The 18938-nt window shown below is 35.6% G+C and overlaps 2 pseudogenes; both read right to left on the bottom strand.

The window, feature by feature from the left end:
- The window catches only part of LOC102486754 (nuclear autoantigenic sperm protein-like), a 453231-nt pseudogene that overhangs the window by 102321 nt on the left and 331972 nt on the right, over positions 1-18938 (bottom strand).
- On the bottom strand, positions 707-2622 carry LOC102486338 (pre-mRNA-processing factor 39-like; annotated as a pseudogene).

The following is an 18938-nucleotide window of genomic DNA, read 5'->3' as shown; positions in this document are numbered from 1 at the left end:
TTCCAATGCAATGTACTTTAATAGTGGATTTGTTCTTCCCTTAGATCCAAATTTGCAAGTATAACTGAAACACAAAGACAAAAATTTTGCAAAATTTAAAACTATGGCTTGTTTTATTTTACAGAAGAGGTCAATCCTTGATAACCAGCCTTTATGTATTTTTAAAAACTGTATTACACTGACATGATTTGCAGTTAGTATATTTTTTCTACTCTTTTTAAAAAATAATTATCTATTTAACTTAATTTATTTATTATATTAATTTTCTACAGTGCACATGCACTCACCAGAGAGCAAGAGAAAGAGAGAGAGAGAAAGTGATAAAGCAAGCCTCTAGGTCTGGGACTCAAACTGCTGTTGGCCATGAGAGAGTCCAGTGCCTTTAACCACCATGCCACCTCATTTTTCCTATTCTTAAGGCTACAAAACTCTGTTGCAAATGCATTGCAAAAGAATTCTAGAACACTCAATGGAAAAATAAAAAAATAATTCTCCAATAAAAAGTAAACTTTATAAATGATAGGAAATAGTATCTGTAGCAAGCAATTTGTTGACATTTTCCCCTGTTACTAAAAACAAATCAAGTTACACAGAAACAGGGAAGACAAGTTGTCAAATGCAACAAGCTTATGCTATGTTTACATTCCTCATTTAAAAAAAAATCATACTCTTTTTACACTTTGTCTGAAATTTACATTTTTTTTCATCAGGTTGGAGGAAGAGGATAATATTGCACAAATTCCAATGATGCTGATAATTGTATTATAAGAGGCACTATAATTTTATGCAGCTTGATTTGCCTAAGTCATCATCAATCAGGTGTGTAAATTACTGTTATATCTTCCGTGACTGCTTTCTTTTCCTCTAGTTCTTATGATCCATCTTCTGCTTTCCTTTTTAAAGGATCCTATTATTTCAGGAGTGTTAGATGTTCTTCATAAGCATTCAGAAGCTTATTAACGTCTAGACCAAAATCTTCAAGAAATTCCAGTTTTCTCTGAGAAAATGTCATTCTCAATTTCAAGTAAATTGAGGTGTAAGTTTGTGTTCTCTTTGTTTCTTTCCATTGCTTCCAAGAGCACCTTTCTTGACTCTGGAAGATTTTTATATATTTATAAAAGATATCAGGCTCTTCTGATAACATAAAATGATGACTCGTTCTTTGATTTGGCATTCATAATGGCATCCTGAAGCAAATTTTCAGCTTCTTCCATATTTCCATGCTAAACTTACTCTTTGCTAATGATCCATTGCCAGTCCTAGAACACATTCTTCATATGTCCTCAAGATATTCCTGGCTTCATTAATATTACCCCGATGTTCCTGAAAAGCTGCCTGAAGCATAGGCACCATGGGTTTCTTTGGAAGATAAACAGTACAAATTCTGCTGAAGACATGCCTCTCTCCTTCAATGCTATGATTTTTCCATGTGTGCTTGGCATACTTAATCCAAAACTCCTCATAGAGGGCACATGGTATGACACATCTTTCAAAGAGAACAACACGTTCAGAAGTCCCATTTTCAATTTTAAATTCTAAATATTCTTTCCAGTTTTTTTAGTTGTGCCTTTTCCAATGGTTCCACGTGAATATAAAGTCTTTTAATACCTTCTTCAAATGCCCTCCTTTTACTAACTTCATTCTCATTATAATTGAACATTTCTTGATGACTCAATGATTCTGTCTGTTTTCCATTTCGGTAATTAGCTTTCTTGTATCAGTTACATCTTCAATTCCCAATGGTAGATCATCACCAGGCAGACCGTCATCACCCCTATGTTCATTTACAGATGCTAAAATGTTCACCAGTTAAAAGATCTTCACAGCTGAGTGAAATGTTCACCAGTTAAAAGATCTCTAGGCAAGTTATTCTGCACATGTCCTTTAAATATCTGAAACTGATGACTATAGAGCTGTATTGGAATACCAAGAAAATGATCATATAGCTCTAACTTCTCTCAAGTTTCCCTGTTCATTTTCCCTGTTTATGTACATTTCCACAGCCTTTCGGATTGGAATTCCATTCCTGCGGCTAGAACAGCATACTCAAAAGTTCTTCTTACTGTACTGTTTGTCTTAGAATCACCAACATTCAACATTTTTTAAGAAGTTTATGTATCCAAAGGTCAACACCAAGAGGTATTGCCTGAAGAATCCCCATTCCTATGTTGAAAACCTCATCTGGTTGTTTAATATTGTCAAGCTGCTTTTCAAGGTCTGCATGCTTTTTCTAGTAACCATAGCAATATAGATAGTGTATGAAAAATCTGTCAAATGCCTTCCTGGCAGCCATTGAGTGATTCCCCCAGTTCTACATATTGAAGCAAAAACCCAGCCTGTAAAGTCCCGGGGATTATTTTCTACAATTTTCTAAAACTTTTCACATGCCACATGGAAATTTGCTTTTGTTTCTGTTGCTGTCATGGAAGGTCCACAGCAATTGCCATTTCACTTTCTTCGACGATGCATTCACATTAGGAGAGCTGTCAGTGACTGTTCCATGTCTGTAACATTTATAATCTCAGTACTGAAATCAAGAAGACATTCTACCACTACCTCTGAACCATTGCCTGTGCTGCCATTTCTAGAATTTCTATACTCTTCCATGTGAGAATTTTGCATAGCTACTAATTTTGTTTAAGTTAATAATCTTACGAGGGATGCCACCCGATGCCATGAGCCAAAGCCTGAGCCAACCTAACCAAAGATGGCATTTCCACCACTTTAGTCCCCAGGCACCACAGAAGCGGTCACAAGTGTCACTAAATTATGATATATTCACAGAATCAAATATTATTTAGCAATAGAACAGAAGTAACTATTGATTACAAAACATGAATGAGTTTACAGATTTATGTTGTAATGAAGTGGAATGTAACACGTCATACATATATATGAAGTTCCAGAGCAGAAAAAAGTAACCTATATGAATTTTTTATTAAAAAATAGTTGCATGAGAGGCAAGGGTTTGACTCAAAAGCCTTGAGCAAACTTTCTGATGCCAAGAAAATATTCTATATGTTGGCAAATGTGTGGATTTCATATCAGTGAGTACATTTACCTAATTTTATTGTACTATAGACTTAAGACATGCATTTACTATATGTAATTTTTATCTCCAGTCATTTTGTGAGCAAATATTAAACTTTAGTAAGGAGATTTGCTTTTCATAGTAATATGGGCTAGCAATTCTGAAACTATGTATAGGCATTCTGGGCTAAAATAGTGTTAGTCATGTGTTGCTTCATGCTGGGGATATATTCTGACTAATGACTCACTTGGCAATTTGGTCATTGTGCAAACTTCATAAAGTATACTTACATGACCCCAGATGGTGTATCTCACTACACACCTAGGCTCCCTGGTATAGCCCATTATAATCTCATAGAACCACTGTTGCACAGCTGATCTTTGGCCCAAGTACCTTAAGTGATATTTAAGTGTATTAAGGTTCTCCAGTGAAACAAAACTAAGATGTGTTTTGTTTCCAAAAATAAAAATGTAGATAATATAGATGCTATAGATATAGATTATATATGGATTTAGATTTAGAGATGCATACAGAAAAAAAAATTCATTTATTTAAGGAATTGGTTCATATGATGAGGCCAGCAAACATGACCTATGCAGAGCCGGCTAGCAGGCCAGAGACCGAGGGAAGAGATGTTATAGTCCTGAGTACACAGGCAGTCTGGAGGTGAAATTCCTCTTCCCTTGAGGGACCTCAGTATTTTCTCTTGTCTGTAATTCTTTGGATAAGGCCCATCCAATCATTCAGGGCATCAAGCTTACCAATTTAAATCCTTTTTTTTATTTCTTTTTGAGAGAGATGTTTTGCTACAAGGCACATGCACTCACCAAAGAGACAGAAAGTAAAAAATCACCCTACAGGGGAATGACGATGCCATAATCCTTTCTTTTCCATTCTCCTCTTGGAATCTGGAGCACGCATGCACAAATGCCTGGTGTGAGTTTAAAGCCTGGTGGTCCAGGACTCGAACCAAGGTAGGTTATGTGGGAGTCTAATGATGTAACATTACACCATCTGTCGGTCTCCTGATTTAAATCTTAATTACATCTAAGAGTACCTTCATACCCACACCTAAACTGGTATTTGACCTAAAAACGGGGTACCACGGTCTAGACTGTATCCTCTGATATGTATTGGAATTAGCAGCATCAGACTGAAAAAACGGTTTTCATTAAATAGAAATAGATGTAGACACAAATATAGATATGCTCGCAGGGACACCTACATTCACGGGCACACACACGCATTATCTCTTAGCTCTATTTAGCTCTATTTACAAGCAAGCCAGTAGTAATGAATCTAGGTAGTACTTTGTTTATAAATAACATTCTACATTACATGGCATAGACAAAAGGCTGATTCCAGAGCCAGAGGAGCACAAATGAGCCCCAAATAACTTATGGCGCAAACAAGTACTCAAAAAATTATATGGACATAACAAATGGAAACCGAGACCAGCCTGAAGGGCTCCTTCAGGATAATGAATAAATTCTGGAACAATAAATAAATAAGTGGGGGTGGCAAAAAGCTCTACCTAGAGAAGAATGCTACTCTAATAAATGCTGAAAAAATATATAAAACAAAAGAAAAGTATCAATAAATGCTAAAAGTAATGGGTGAAATTTCTAAGGAGCAGCAGTACATGGCACATTTCCAATATATTTTTCCATGAATTACTTACTAAATCAAAAGGAAAATAATCTTACAATGGAGAACCTAGTGAAAGAACAGCTGTACTGAACCAAACCGACATCACTTGATTTCTGTTGTGACATATTGAGAAGGACACAATATTACTGCTGTTGTATACCTTCCCAAAATGAACAGGTTGAATATAATCATGAGAAACTAAAGACAAACTCAGATTGAATGTCATTTCATAAAACAACTTCTGCCTACTTAAAAAAAAAATCCAAGACAGTCAAAAACACTAATAAGCTATTCTAGAAAACAACAATGTGGGGCAAGCAGGTGGCATGCTAGTTAAGGTGCTGGACTCCCAATGGCCAATTACATACAGTCAAGTCCTGGGCCTGGTGGCTTACTACCTCTCTTTCTCTCTGTCTTTCTCTGTCTGTCTCTGTCTCTCTGCCTCTCTGGTGAGCACACATGCCCTACAACAAATTTAAATAAATAAATAAACAAATAAATAAAAATAAATTTTAAAAAATGAATATAATACTTGATTGTATTAATTCATTGCTATCCATTAAGTGAACCCTAGATGATAAAAAATAGCTATAAAGAAAATTATTGGAATAACTAATGAAATTTATATAATAATTGAGGATTAGATAATATTATTAAACCAATAATACACTATCTGATTTAAATAATTATTTCATGATAACATTAGAAAATCATCTAATTTTAGCAAGTATACACTGAAGAATTATTTAAAAATATCACAGTATCTTCACCTTATTTTCTAATGGTTGAGAAAATAAACTATAAACATATATATGCATAATAAATACATTTGTGAATATAAATATATTATGAAATCTTAATCACATCTAGGAAGTACCTTCATAGCAAATCTAAACTGGTTTGATTGAGCGACTGCTTGATGAAGTTCGTAATATAGAATCTATATTTATAAGCATGGAAAATGGTTATGGATTCTGGAAACAGTGTGGGAAGAGGGCAGGAGAAGAGAGAGAGCATGAAGAAAGGAATCAAAAAGAAAAATAGGGAGGCAAGACATTTATGGTACACAGAAATGGATGATTATCTGTTGAAGATATTGTGCATAGTATCTTCAACTGGACTGGTGTGAAGGGTATTCATGTTGGGTAAATTCACTTTATAAGCTAAATGATGTACAGTGATCAAATGTATAAAATAAAATAAATTTATATATATAATATAAACAATAAAGCAAGTGGGATAAATGTAAACAATTAGTAAACACAGCTAACAAATATTCAAAATTAATTTTATTATTCTAGCAAGTTTTCCAGAAATATTCATATCAAACTAAAAAAAATTAAACTACCAAAAAAAATAGAATATTTTAATACGTGTATCAATTTTCTCTTGCTCAGACTACCTACTACAAAATAGGTGCTCCATGAATATATATTAAACAATGACTCTCTAAAGTTATTTTAATACAAATAAAAAAGCACTTTATAACTTAGGGAAAAAATTGTAAAAAAGTAAAGGTTTTATAAATGATTGGAAATTTGGCTAACTGTGGTGGCTCCACAGTAAAACCATGCACTGTGACACTGAGGTTCACATCCCAAGGTCACACAGTACATGCCAGGAGCACATGCATGCTCCCATTAATCCTGGCTAGCTAATGCTGAGATAAATTAGGAATGAAGACCCTGTTTGGGAAATCTCTTTCTCGCAGAAGAAATAAATGGATAAACTTTTTTTTTAATTATGAAAATACAGGTTTTATAGTTAATACTACATTTTTCTAGTATTATTTTCATCATACCACAGTATATACAATGCAAATATTTGTAGCTAATTGGACAAATACAGCCCAATGATGAATAAGTGAATTTATTTGCCAAATTATTTGCCTTTCTCCCTACCAAATTTAATAATAGGTTAAAAGACTAAACAGGCAGTTAATCTGTATTTCAATCTGAAGGTAACAAATTAGTTCTCAATTCCTTCTCATCCAAATATGCAACTTTTCTTTTGCATAAAATATCGAGCTGTCAGAAAAGTCATGGTATTTTCCTATGTAAAAATGTGTCATGACTTTTCTAGCAACCCCTTATTTAAACATCTATTCAATAAATGTTCAGGGGTCAGCAGGTGGCATGATGGTTAAGGTGATAGACTCCCAGTTGGCTGACTGCAGTTCAAGTCCCAGACCTAGTGGCTTGCTTTCTCACTTTCTGGAGCCAGCAGATGGCATAATGGTTACATTGCTGGACTCTCAATGCAGTCAACCGCAGTTTGAGTCTCGGACTCAGTGGCTTGAAACTCATGCCAGGCACTTGTGTGCACATGCCCAAAATTCCAAGAGGAGAATGTAGGAGAAGGGATGGTGGTGTGTTCATCTTCCCAAGGGTGGGGGTCGGGGGGGTGTGATTGCTCACTTTCTGTCTGTCTCTCTCTGTTTCTCCAGCAATCGCATGTGCCCTATAGCAGAAATCTCTCTCAAAAAAAAAATAATAATAATAATGTTCAAGGATAGCTTTCAGGATACTTTAGCATAACATATTCCTAATTCCCATAATTTCTTTCTTCCATTCTTGCTACTTAATTCAGAATACGACTAAATGGGTAAGAAATCCAATTAACAATTACACCATCCAAACCACTTGGGTTACAGTGAATATTTCTCTTTAAGAGAGTTTGGAAATTATTAAAAATGAATATATCGTAATTTTAACAAAACAGTAATTTTGTTACCGTTTGGGAACTATTTCACAAACACTAGGAAAAACTTATTAAAATAGGCTTATCAATATTTTTTAAAGAATATTGGTAATAGAAAAACAATATATAATTTAATGAGAAAAATATTGTGTCAATGTCACTGAAGGTATCAAGATTTTTTATAAATAATCTGCATCTCAATTTCTGTCAAAGTCAAGGCAGTTCTTACGGTACTGTACATTAGAGAGTTTAACAAATTTCAAAATCATATCTTTGTTCTAATTTACTATGGGGCACATGTGCTTGCCAGAGAGAGAGAGAAAGTAAAAAGCACCCCCACCCAAGGGGATGGCCATACCACAATCTCTTCTCTATTCTCTTCTTGGGATTTTGGGCATGCATGTACAGACAACCAGTGTATTTTCCTGCCACTGGTTGTAGGACTGGAACCATACCATAAGCCAGGTGAGATCCAACCATCTTAACTACCATGCCACTGGTGCCCGAACCATGGCTTTGTTTAAAGAAGGAAGCAACGTGAGAGATGCCAGTATTTTTTATTGATTGATTAATATATGTCAGACAGTACATTCAATATGAGTATGTAGATATAAAAGACTTGTTCCATATTTCAGTGAATAAACACAACATACTATGAAGAACATTAGAATAAACTTAATACAACTTGAGGGTGAACATGGCTCAATAATTTACTGAAGGTGTCCCTGAGAGCAAATCATGACTTATAGGAGTTTTGAAGAATCATTAAGATCAATCCAAGTAAAGAAAGCAAGGAAAGCTACTGAGAAAATGAACAGAAAAAAATAAACAAGGAAGATAGGAAAAGACATGGATGTTTTGAAAACTGAATAGAGTTGATAAGCTTGGAGCAAAAGTTGACAGGATAGTGTGACAAAAATTAGACAATAATTTCTCATAAACCTGATGATAAGGAGTCTAGAACAGTATAGCAAGACATCAAGGATTTTGGATTACACTTAAACAACTATAGAACACCAATTAGGATGACATAATCATACTTCCTTTTTATAAAAGAATTATTTTTATTTAATTTAAAGTATTCATTCATTTATTTTAATTTGACCAGAGAGAAAGAGAGAGAGAAGGAAAGTGAGAAAGCAAGCCACCAAGTCCAGTACTCGAACTGTGGTTACCCATGTGGGAGTGTCCAGTGCCTTACCCACTACACCACCTGCTGGCCTCCAACCTGATCATATTTCTAAAAGAACATTTATTCTTATGGGTAAAAGTAAGTGCAGTCAACAGTCCTAAGTTCAGCATAGATAGTTTAAGGGACTGAACTACATTGATCATTAAGGAGAATATAGAACTGTACTTCTTTTTATATCTTCCTATATTTTCTGCCAAAACCACATTATTAAAGGCACAAGAAAAATATCAGAAGGTGTCTTCCAACATCCTCTTTGCCGTGCCACCAACCTACCTGTTTACTCTTGCCCACAGCAGAATTTATTGATTCAGATGATGACATGAAAAAAAGGATCTGAGCTAAACTACCTTCCAGTTCCTTTAGAGACTGTCCTATACAAAGGAGAGGCGGTTGACCTCCTTCCACCAAAGTCCTTCACACATTAACAAACTTGCATCAGAGCTCAGGGTTTGCCTTTCTAAGGTAGGTCAGAAAGCCCATATTCCTGTTGCATATCCCTGTTCTTAAGGATTCATTTCCAGGGTATGAGATAGTATGTCATTTACTGGGTAGCCTGTTGCATAGTACAAACTGAGTATCCCTAATCTGAAAATCCAAAATTCTCTCAAACCCACAACTTTTTGAATACTGACGTGATATGCCACAAGTAAAACATTGTCATGTGATAGGTTATAATGACAATGCTGCAATACAAAACTATTGTATAAACTACCTTTCAGCTATGTTTATGATATATATATGAAACATAATTAAATTTCATGTTTAAATTTGGTTTTTATGCCCAAGATATCTCAATATGTATTTGCAAATATTAGCTGACCCTTAAACAACACAGATATGAACTGCAGAGGTTCTTACATGAAGATTTTTCTTCAGTTAATATATTGAAAAACACAATACAGTGGTGTAAATGTATTTGCTTTTCTTCATTATTTTCTTTTTTTTTAATTCTTTTTTTTTAAGAGAGTTTTTTTGCTAGAGGGTACATATACTCACTGGAGAGACAGAGAGACAGAAAGTGAGAATTCACCCCCTGGAGGGATGGCCATGCAACAATCCCTTCTCCATTCTCTTCTCAGGATTTCTGGCATGCACACACACACCTCCAGTGCGAGATTTAAGCCACTGGATATAGGACTTGAACTGCAGTCAACTACATGGGAGACTAGAAACATCACCATTATGCCATCTACTGGTCCCATCTTCATTTTCTTAATAATTTTTATTTTATCTAACTTAATTTATAAGTATAAGAATACAGTATATAACATATAAAATACATGATAATTGTTTATGTTACTGATAAGGTTTCTGGTCAACAGTAAGCTAGTGGTCTTTAAGTTTGGGGAAATTAAAAGTTATATGTGGGCGACCAGCAGATAGTGTAGCAGTTACATCACTGGACTCCCACATGACTGACCACCATTAGAGTCCCAGGCCTGGTTGCTTGAAACACACTGGGCATGTGTGAGTGTATGCCCAAGATCTCAGGAGAACTGAGGAAAAGAGATTATGGTGTGGTCATCCCCCTGGGGGGTAATTTCTCACTTTCCCTCTCACTGTGTCTGTCTCTCTCTCTTCAGCAAGCATGCACACCCTAAGGCAAAAAAGCTCTATTAAAAAAAAAAAGTTATATGTGGATTTCTACTCACAAGGACTAAGCACCCCTATCAAGGGTGTTATTCAAGCATATTCTATATTCCAAAATTTTAAAAAGTCTGAAATATGAATATAATAATAGAAGACTAGAGAGCTTAAAGGACTAGGTACAGATAAAGAGAAGTGTAAGGAGTCAAAAGCTACATAGAACTTTTTCTCAACAACTCTTTAACAACTCTGTAGTCACAGAGACCTGAAATTCAGTGGAAAAGTCAATGATCAATCAATCCAGCTTGAAAAGGAAATTCCTCTGAGTTTGGTCTAAGTGGATCCAGGCAGAAATGCCTTGGCAGAACAAAGGAAAGAAAGCAAGCACTTCCAGAATATACAATCTTACCCCACTGTGCTAAGAGGAGGCAACAGCACTCCACCAACCTGCTAGCCATCACTCATCCACAGTTAGTCATTGGCATGGCCAAGGGAAAAGTTTTATTAACACCACCTGTACCAACTTCCCTGCAGGTAGGCTGAGACCTGGAATCCTCCAAAATAGGAATTCGCCCCGCCATAGTTCACATAACTGAGAAAAGCACTGGTAAGACATTTAGTGACATGCAAAATTTTTTGTTAATTAATTAAATAAATATCGCTATCTCTCACATTAAGCCTGTATATGTAGTGCAACTCATTTTTCATTTTTCAACATCAGAATCTGAAAGCTACACGGGGCTGAAATCCAGTATTCCATCATCCATTGACTAATACCTTTTCTAGCTCCCTCCGGGCCTATGTTCTCATGTTGTGAAATTCAACACTATCCAAACAATATGTGTGCTATGAATTGCAAATTTCTCAGATAAACTGCTGAATTTATATTTTAAATTTATAATAATATTGAGAATTAGGGTAAATACAATATATGAACTGAAACCAATATATCATTTGATAGTGTATGGGTCTTCATGTTTTAATACATCCTGAGGGACAAAGCTTTTTTAAAAATTAATGCTTCAGAAACTGAAAAAAAAAAAGAGTAAAGTCATCTACTTGGTAGATTTAATATTAATAAGAATAACACCCACAAGTTTTATTGCAATATTGACTGAAAAACATTAATTTATTACATTCTACTGTTTTATTGCCTGGAATGTCATTAATTTAACAAGAGCTCACTTGAACTACTCTTTGCTATTACTAAGACAAAATAAAAATCTTTTACAGCTTCTTCACCTCTTTTCATAAACAGGAACACTTTGTTTTTGTCTTCCCCTGAAAGCGTTATCTTTTTGTCTTCTCCTGAAAGCATTTTCCTTCTATTAGCTGCTTTTCTTTTTTTCAAAGAAGCAAGGCTCATTTGGCATATAGCCCTCAATCGGTAAGTGTTGAGTAAGCTGAATGAATGAATGATAATCACATGTGATCCTGATTCACTGACTGACAAGAGAGGTAGTTTGGGTAAAGGAGATAAAAGAATAACTTCTTTTAATGAGAAAGGATCCTACATTTAAAGAAAGAAACAGAAAAGGAAGGAAGGAAGGAAGGAAGGAAGGAAGGAAGGAAGGAAGGAAGGAAGGAAGGGAAGAAGGGAGGGAGGGAGGGAGGAAGGAAGGGAGGGAGGGAGGAAGGAAGGAGAGAGAGAAAGAGAGAGAGAGAAAGGAAGAGAGAAAGGAAGAAAAGGGAAGGAAGAAAGAGAAAGGAAGAAAGAGAAAGGAAGAATGAGAGAAAAAAAATAGTACCAAAACAGAAAAGGATTATCACTACTCAACACAGACACACCACACACACTGAGGAGCGAACTAAACCATAACACTGCTCAAATAAAGCTAAAAGTGAGTTACAAGAAGAACTCTGTAGGTCGAAAACATAGGAAATTTTACCAATGCTTTTTTAGACATATATATTTATCTATCTCCCTGGACATATTGTCCTAGTTATAACTCTTTATCTCAAAGAAAAACAATCATCAATTCAAAGCCTCTGGTATTCAGGCACTAGATATTTGGAGAATACATTTTCCCAGTGTTGACATCTATGTAGTAACCACGTGTTTCTTGACGTAAAATATAAACTGGGAACCTGGAAGACACACACCTTCTAAATTCCTAGTAATGCATTCATAAACAAAAATTATTTTCAAATTAAAATACCCTTACCCAATTGACTCCACTGAAAGGGACTATTTTATTATTTGATTTTTTGAAAGTAAGCAATTTGCATCAAATTTACATACACTAAGTATTATAGATGCTTCAGAAAATTTCTTAAACTTGAACTGATATACTGAAAGGTTATTGTTGCTCTTAGCTCGGGCATATTACACCTCACAAATCCTGTTAGTTTTGGTTAACATTATGTTCAACCCTTAAAAAATAAAATTCCTCTGAAGCAGTACAAAGTAAACAACCTCAAAAATAAGTCCATGATAATATTCTAGTAACACGAATCATATTTACAGTAGTTTAGATTTATCCTTAAAAAATAGAATTTATATTTAAAAGTAAAAAGGTAGGCAAAAATGAATAAACATTGTGAATCATGTATATACCTTGATAAAAATTGGTTAATAAAAGTTCTTAAAAGATATAAACTAAATTTTGTTAATGATTATAATTGTGTTTGTGAATTGGAAGTGATTTCTTTATTGATGACTTGCACTATTCAAATTTGCTTTTATAATATAATAATATAAAAGTATCTTCATGTTCAAGATATATGATAATTGGTTGCTAATTGAAGATTTTTAAAAAATGAATTCTCTTTCATTATAATTTCAAGAAGAGAGGGCTATGATTGCGTGTCTGGTATCTTCTACAAAAAGGCTGAACTCTGGAAAACCCTCCATCCCTCATTGTTGCCAACTGTAGCAACTGCTTCTTTGTTCATCTTGACAACTCAGCTGCCTCTTTATTCCCTGTAGATCAATGACGAAGCTCAAATACATGACTCACAGTTACTTACCATATTTTATTAATTAGACCTGACTTAGTGTGCCTTAGCTGTGGATTTTATTCTACTTTAAAGTTTCTGTGTGTGATAGAAAGAGCGACTCATTGAGGACGTGTAACTCCAGCCTTTCTCCTACTGACTTTCTGCCCCTTGTGGAAACTCCTATCTGCAGAGGAAGATAGCAACTTGGCAATTTGATTTAATGTGCTATGCACCTACCCTATAAGGGACTTTCGGATTAAACTCTAGATTGTAGTAGTGGTGGTAATGTCAGTTTTCCTGCCTACAAAAGAAAAACATTATTTTTTTCTTAATTAGTAATTTAAATAATTCGGATACACTGAGTTCAACAGGGACCTCAAACTCCACACCAAAATGTTGAAAAAAGGAAATAAGTTTCTTTTTTTAAAATCTTTTTTAGTTGCTTAATTTATTTCTTCTAAAAACAAGAAAGACAGTACTCCCAACAGGAGCTTGACAACACCTCCACTGCCAGCCTCAGCCATTCCCAGGTCATGGCACACACACATGCCAGATGTACTCCAGAAGGCCTCCCCAATGCAAAACGGGAACCTTCCACGGGTCAGTCTCACATAGCACTATGTTTTACTGCTGCTGCACCATGCAGCCCCAAGCTCAGTTTCTTTTTGCTTCTTTCTTCTCCTCTTCCATATATTCTAATATTGAATAACTACTCAAAGTAGTTAAATCTGTGCTATTCCAAGGAAAGTCTCTGAAGTTTAAATAATTTAAATTTAAAAATAATTCTTTAATTTTATTCATCATTATTATTATTTTAATTTGATCAGAGAGAGACACAGAGAGAGAGAAAAAAAAATGAGAAAGCAAGCTGCCAGGTACAAGACTCAAACCGTAGTCGCCTATGTGGGAGTCCAGCACCTCAACCACCATGCTGCCTGCTTGACCCAAAACAATCACATTTTTTATAACTGGATGGAGCTCCCCATCCAGATAACAAATTTACATTTGCCAGTACCTCTTTATTATCTCACAGATAAGAACATTGTTCTGTGAATGCAAGTCTTAACGATTTCCACAACATCTTCGTGAAAAAAAAAATGACAAAGAAGCCCAGGAAAATCAACCAATTTGACAAGGTTTCTCAGGTTGACTTTTTTGAACTATGACCATTTCCTAGGGGGCTGACACTGAGGGGTATCTGTCCAGTATTACCAGTAGCTACAGAAATAAATCCTACACTCTTGAGTGTCCACCAAATGAGGTCCAAAGTATACTAGCAGAGCCAGAATCCGCTGGGAGTCGTCCTGCTTGATATCCCCTCCTTTTACTTCATTGGCAGAGCTGTAAACTAACAACAGCCAATCACCACCACCACATAAGCTCAGGGAAAACAGAGAAACAACAGTAGGACAAAAATCGAGAGGTTATTATCTTTTATCTTTTTATCTTTGAAAATATCAAGTACTTGGGGCCAGCAGATGGCAGAGCAGTTATGTTGCTGGATAACCCCCCTCCCCAAATGGCTGACTGCGGTTAGAGTCTTAGACCTGGTGACTTGAAAATCACTCTGGGTTCATGTGTGTGCATGCTCAACATCCCAGGAGTAGAATGGAGGAGAAGAGATTGAAGCATGGCCATCCCCCCCGCCAGGGGGTGATTTCTCACTTTCCCTCTCACTTTCTCTGTCTCTCTCTCCCCTGCAAACCTCTAAAGAAAAATAAATAAATACATACATACATACGTGTGTGTGTGTAATTTCTTTTATCTTTTAAAATATTAATTTTTTAACTTTTTAAATATCAAGTTAATTCATATGCCTAGTTTTTGTTTGTTTTGTTTTGTTTTGTTTTTTGGAGAGGTTTTTGCTATAGGGCATGTGCGCTCGCCAGACAGACAGAGACAGAGAGATAGAAAGCGAGAAATCACACCCAGGAAGGCTGGCCATGCCGCAATCCCTTCTCCTCCATTCTCCTCTCGGGACCTTGGGCATGCACACACACGCGCCCGGCATGAGTTTTAAGCCACCGGGTCCGGGACGCGAACCGCAGTCGACTATGTGGGAGTCCAGCAACATAGCCATTATGCTAACTGCTGGCCCCAATTCATATGCCTAGTTTTAAAAGATAATACCACAAAGTTTATAATGAATAAAAGGACATCTATTACAGCCATTGAGACCTCTCAGGGCTTTGTCCAAAAGAAACCAATTTGAACTCTTTTATTATAGCTGTTTCTTCTGGTGTTTGTCTCTATATTTCTAAATAATAGTCTTGGTATTTGTATCTTTCTTTTAGTTTTTGACTTGACAGTTTTAGATATTATTTATCAGTTTCCTGTTATAAAAGATAAAGATTGAGCTGTTTTCTAATCCCACAAACTCTTTCCCCTTCAATTACCACTCCTCCCAATTTCGCAAACGTTAAATTGATTGTCAGAGCTCACATTATGAGTTGTCACATAGTAAACTTAAATAATATCACAACTGATCCATATCATCACTAAATTTATTTTCAGGAATTAATTGCCATTTTTTTTCATTTGTCTTGTTTCTTTTTTTTTGTTTGGCGAGATTTTTGCTATAGGGCATGTGCACTTGCTAGAGAGACAGAGAGAGACAGAAAGTAAGGAATCACCCCTTAGTGGGGTAGCCATACTGCAATCCCTTCTCCACCATTATCCTCTCAGGATTTTGGGCATGCACGCACATGCACCCAGCGTGAGTTTTAAGCCGCCAGGTCTGGGACTCGAACCATGGTTGACCACATGGGAGTCCAATGATGTAACCATTATTCTATCTTCTGGTCCCAATCATTTGTCTGGTTTCTTATCCACCTATCACTGGTTGTTCTGCAAATGTTCCAGTGGAACTATAAAACTTCCTTCAGTAAAATCCAATGTCCTAATCTATTCATCCCACTTTCTCTTTCTTGGCTAAGTTATTCTAGGAGCACACCCTCCTCCCGCTTCAGCCTTTTATCATCCACCCCTGCTCTTTGGCTATCCTCATGCATTTATTTTTATTTTGATCATGTAATTTTTTCTTTTCTTATGGACTGTTTCCTGGATCCCAGATATTTCTCCCTGAATGACGGCCTCTCACTCTTTTTATTGTAGCAGGTCATCTGTTCACTTCATAAAAAAGAATGTTTGGAAGATTTATACATTTTTAGAACTCCTGTGTCTCAAACTGTCCTATTCTTGCTGCATGTGTGAGGTACAATTTAGCAAGATGTAAAATTTTAGGTTGAAAAGTTATTTTCCATGGCCTACTTGACCCTTTGTTACCATGGTATTTTTTTCTTTCCTTTAATTTTTTTATTTCAATTTCTTTTATACATTCAATCAGATGTTACTTAGCTCACAAAGTGAATATTAAGTCAGTGTCATCCTGGTTCCTGGTTTGTTATTATTTGTTTGTTTGTTTGTTTGTTTGATGTACTCGGCTTTAGTTCTCTCTGAAAGGTCTTAGGATCTTCTCCTTTTCTTTAGTATTTTAGATTCTTAGAACAATGAGGCTCAACATGAGCACTTTCTCATTTATTATGTTGAATACTTTCAATCTAGGAACTCATGACTTTAGTTAGGTAAAGTTTTCTACTGTTACGTTCCTATTTTTCTTCTTTCCATAAATCATAATTATCCTTTGAAACGCCTGTTAGCTAGATGTTAGATATTATGACTTTACCATCTACCTATTTTATCCTGTATCTTTTCACATATATTGATTGGATTTTTTTTTATTTTCTTCTTTCATTTTTTAGAAAACTTCATTAACATCTTTATAACCTTACTAAGTTTTTTTATTCCTGTGCTAATATTTTTATTTCTAGGAGCTCTTTCATTTACTTCTATAGTTTTCCTTCTACTTTTGTATTCTAAGTTATTTACAATATCTGTCTGGGAATTTAATGTTCTTCTGCTAACTGCATTTTTTTCCTTTTACTACAAATTCTCAAAGGCTTTAAAAGCTCAGGATTCCATAGACAATTTATTTTTCTCTCAGAAAAATGTGTAAGTAATCATACGGCTAAGAGACATGGTTTATTAAATGTTTTGTACTAAAGATTTCGCAACTACAATTTAGTGCCAATATACCTTTCATTTTATACCTTACCTAGGGCACAGATGTGAATAGATGGTAGCACAGAAAAACCAGAAGATCGTGACCTAATTGTTTGAACTATAGTTACTTGTTCATGACAGATACAAAAGTGAGGACATCAGAGTGGCTGGTTTTCTATCAGAGAGATTCCTTTCCCACACAGCCAGCCTTCTAGTAAACAAACAAGTCACCACTGACTCTGTTTACATAATCTGGGATAACATCAAAAAGTCCAAAATATGGTTAGGTGATACACAAAATATGGGGGCTTTGGGTGGTTTGCTTTCCCTTATACATTTAAAACTTAGAGAATATGACAGAGTTTCTTTTTTAATCCAATTAAGAGAAAACTAGATATATTGATAAATTCTCAGAAATTCAGGAGCGAGGTATTTTCCAAAAAGTATCCTGAACATATGTTTCCTACATTCAAAATCTGCTTATCTAGCAATTTCCCAGACAGTTAAAGAGGATATGATAGTTTATTTTTTCCATGTCCAAGAACATGCTTTTTAGTGTATTTATTAATTCCATGAATGAAAGAAACAGAGACAGAGAGACAGAGACATAGCACCCCCAACAGGGACTTGAGGTTGTGACCCACACCCAGCTTCAGTCAGCCCAGATCATGGCATACCTGTGCCCTACATTCTCAGGGAGAACTCTGGACGTGAATCTGGAACCCTCTCATGTGGGTATGCCTCACAGAATGCCATGTTTTACTGCTATTCCACACTGCAACCTCTTCCCCATTCTCCTCTTGGGATCCTGGGCATAAAAGCACATGTGCCTGGTATATTTTCCAAGCTGCCAGCTTTGTGACTTCAATCTGCAGTTGGTCATGTGGGATATAGCTGCCTTAACCACCATGGCACCAGATGGCCCATGTACTTTGTAATTTAAAGCACAAACTAAATTCTAACTTTTTTCCTATAATGCTTTTATGAGAATATTTTGATTTCTTTCCCCATATAGTAAATGCATAGCAATGCTATTAGCCTGATCATTCAGATGAGGGAATTGATTAATAATGAAAGAAAGGGTGAACTGCATGGTATAGTAGTAATACTCCACTCATGAGAAGCTGGTCCCCATGTGGAAACTGCACTTCAATTCCTGGCCCAGCCAACCTGAAATGTATGAGACACTCATGTGAGTATTTGAGATCGGATTGGTTGGGGCAGCCCCTGTGGAATGTACTCCTTTTTATCTCTTTCTCTCTCTCTTTCTCATTTATACATACACACACATGCCTTCTATCATAAATAAAGAACTAAGGAATAAAAATAATAAAAGAGAAATCCACCAGTAACCTATACACAAACTGGGAGCACTGGTATCTCTAAGTAATCTCAGATCACAATTAAAATCCTTCAATTCCATAGTCTAATTTTAAGATAATTCACCTCTAAAAGTCAAAATATCCATGTATTTAGTCAACGAATATTTACCTGCTGCCCATAGGCATTTATTTGCTATTCACTGCACGTTAGCCATGAGCATAAGATATTGAGAGTATGACATGAATAAAAATTCTGACCTTTGTACAAGTTATTTAACTACTGGAAGCTTGCTGCAAAGGACCTTCAGTCTACAATATTGCCCTCCACTTTCAATCCTAAATAAGAGGGCCATTGAATAGCAAGATAATCTGATATGGTACTCACTTGGGCTTCTGTTCTATCATCTACTCTTTTCATGATTAATTAGAGGACCAGTAATCATGTCATAATTAT

The sequence above is a fragment of the Tupaia chinensis genome, unplaced genomic scaffold (genome assembly GCF_000334495.1).
Source record: "Tupaia chinensis unplaced genomic scaffold, TupChi_1.0 Scaffold000402_1, whole genome shotgun sequence".
Classification (NCBI taxonomy): domain Eukaryota; kingdom Metazoa; phylum Chordata; class Mammalia; order Scandentia; family Tupaiidae; genus Tupaia; species Tupaia belangeri.
The sequence above is the reverse complement of the archived record's forward strand: the minus strand, read 5'-3'. Positions and strand labels throughout refer to the sequence as shown.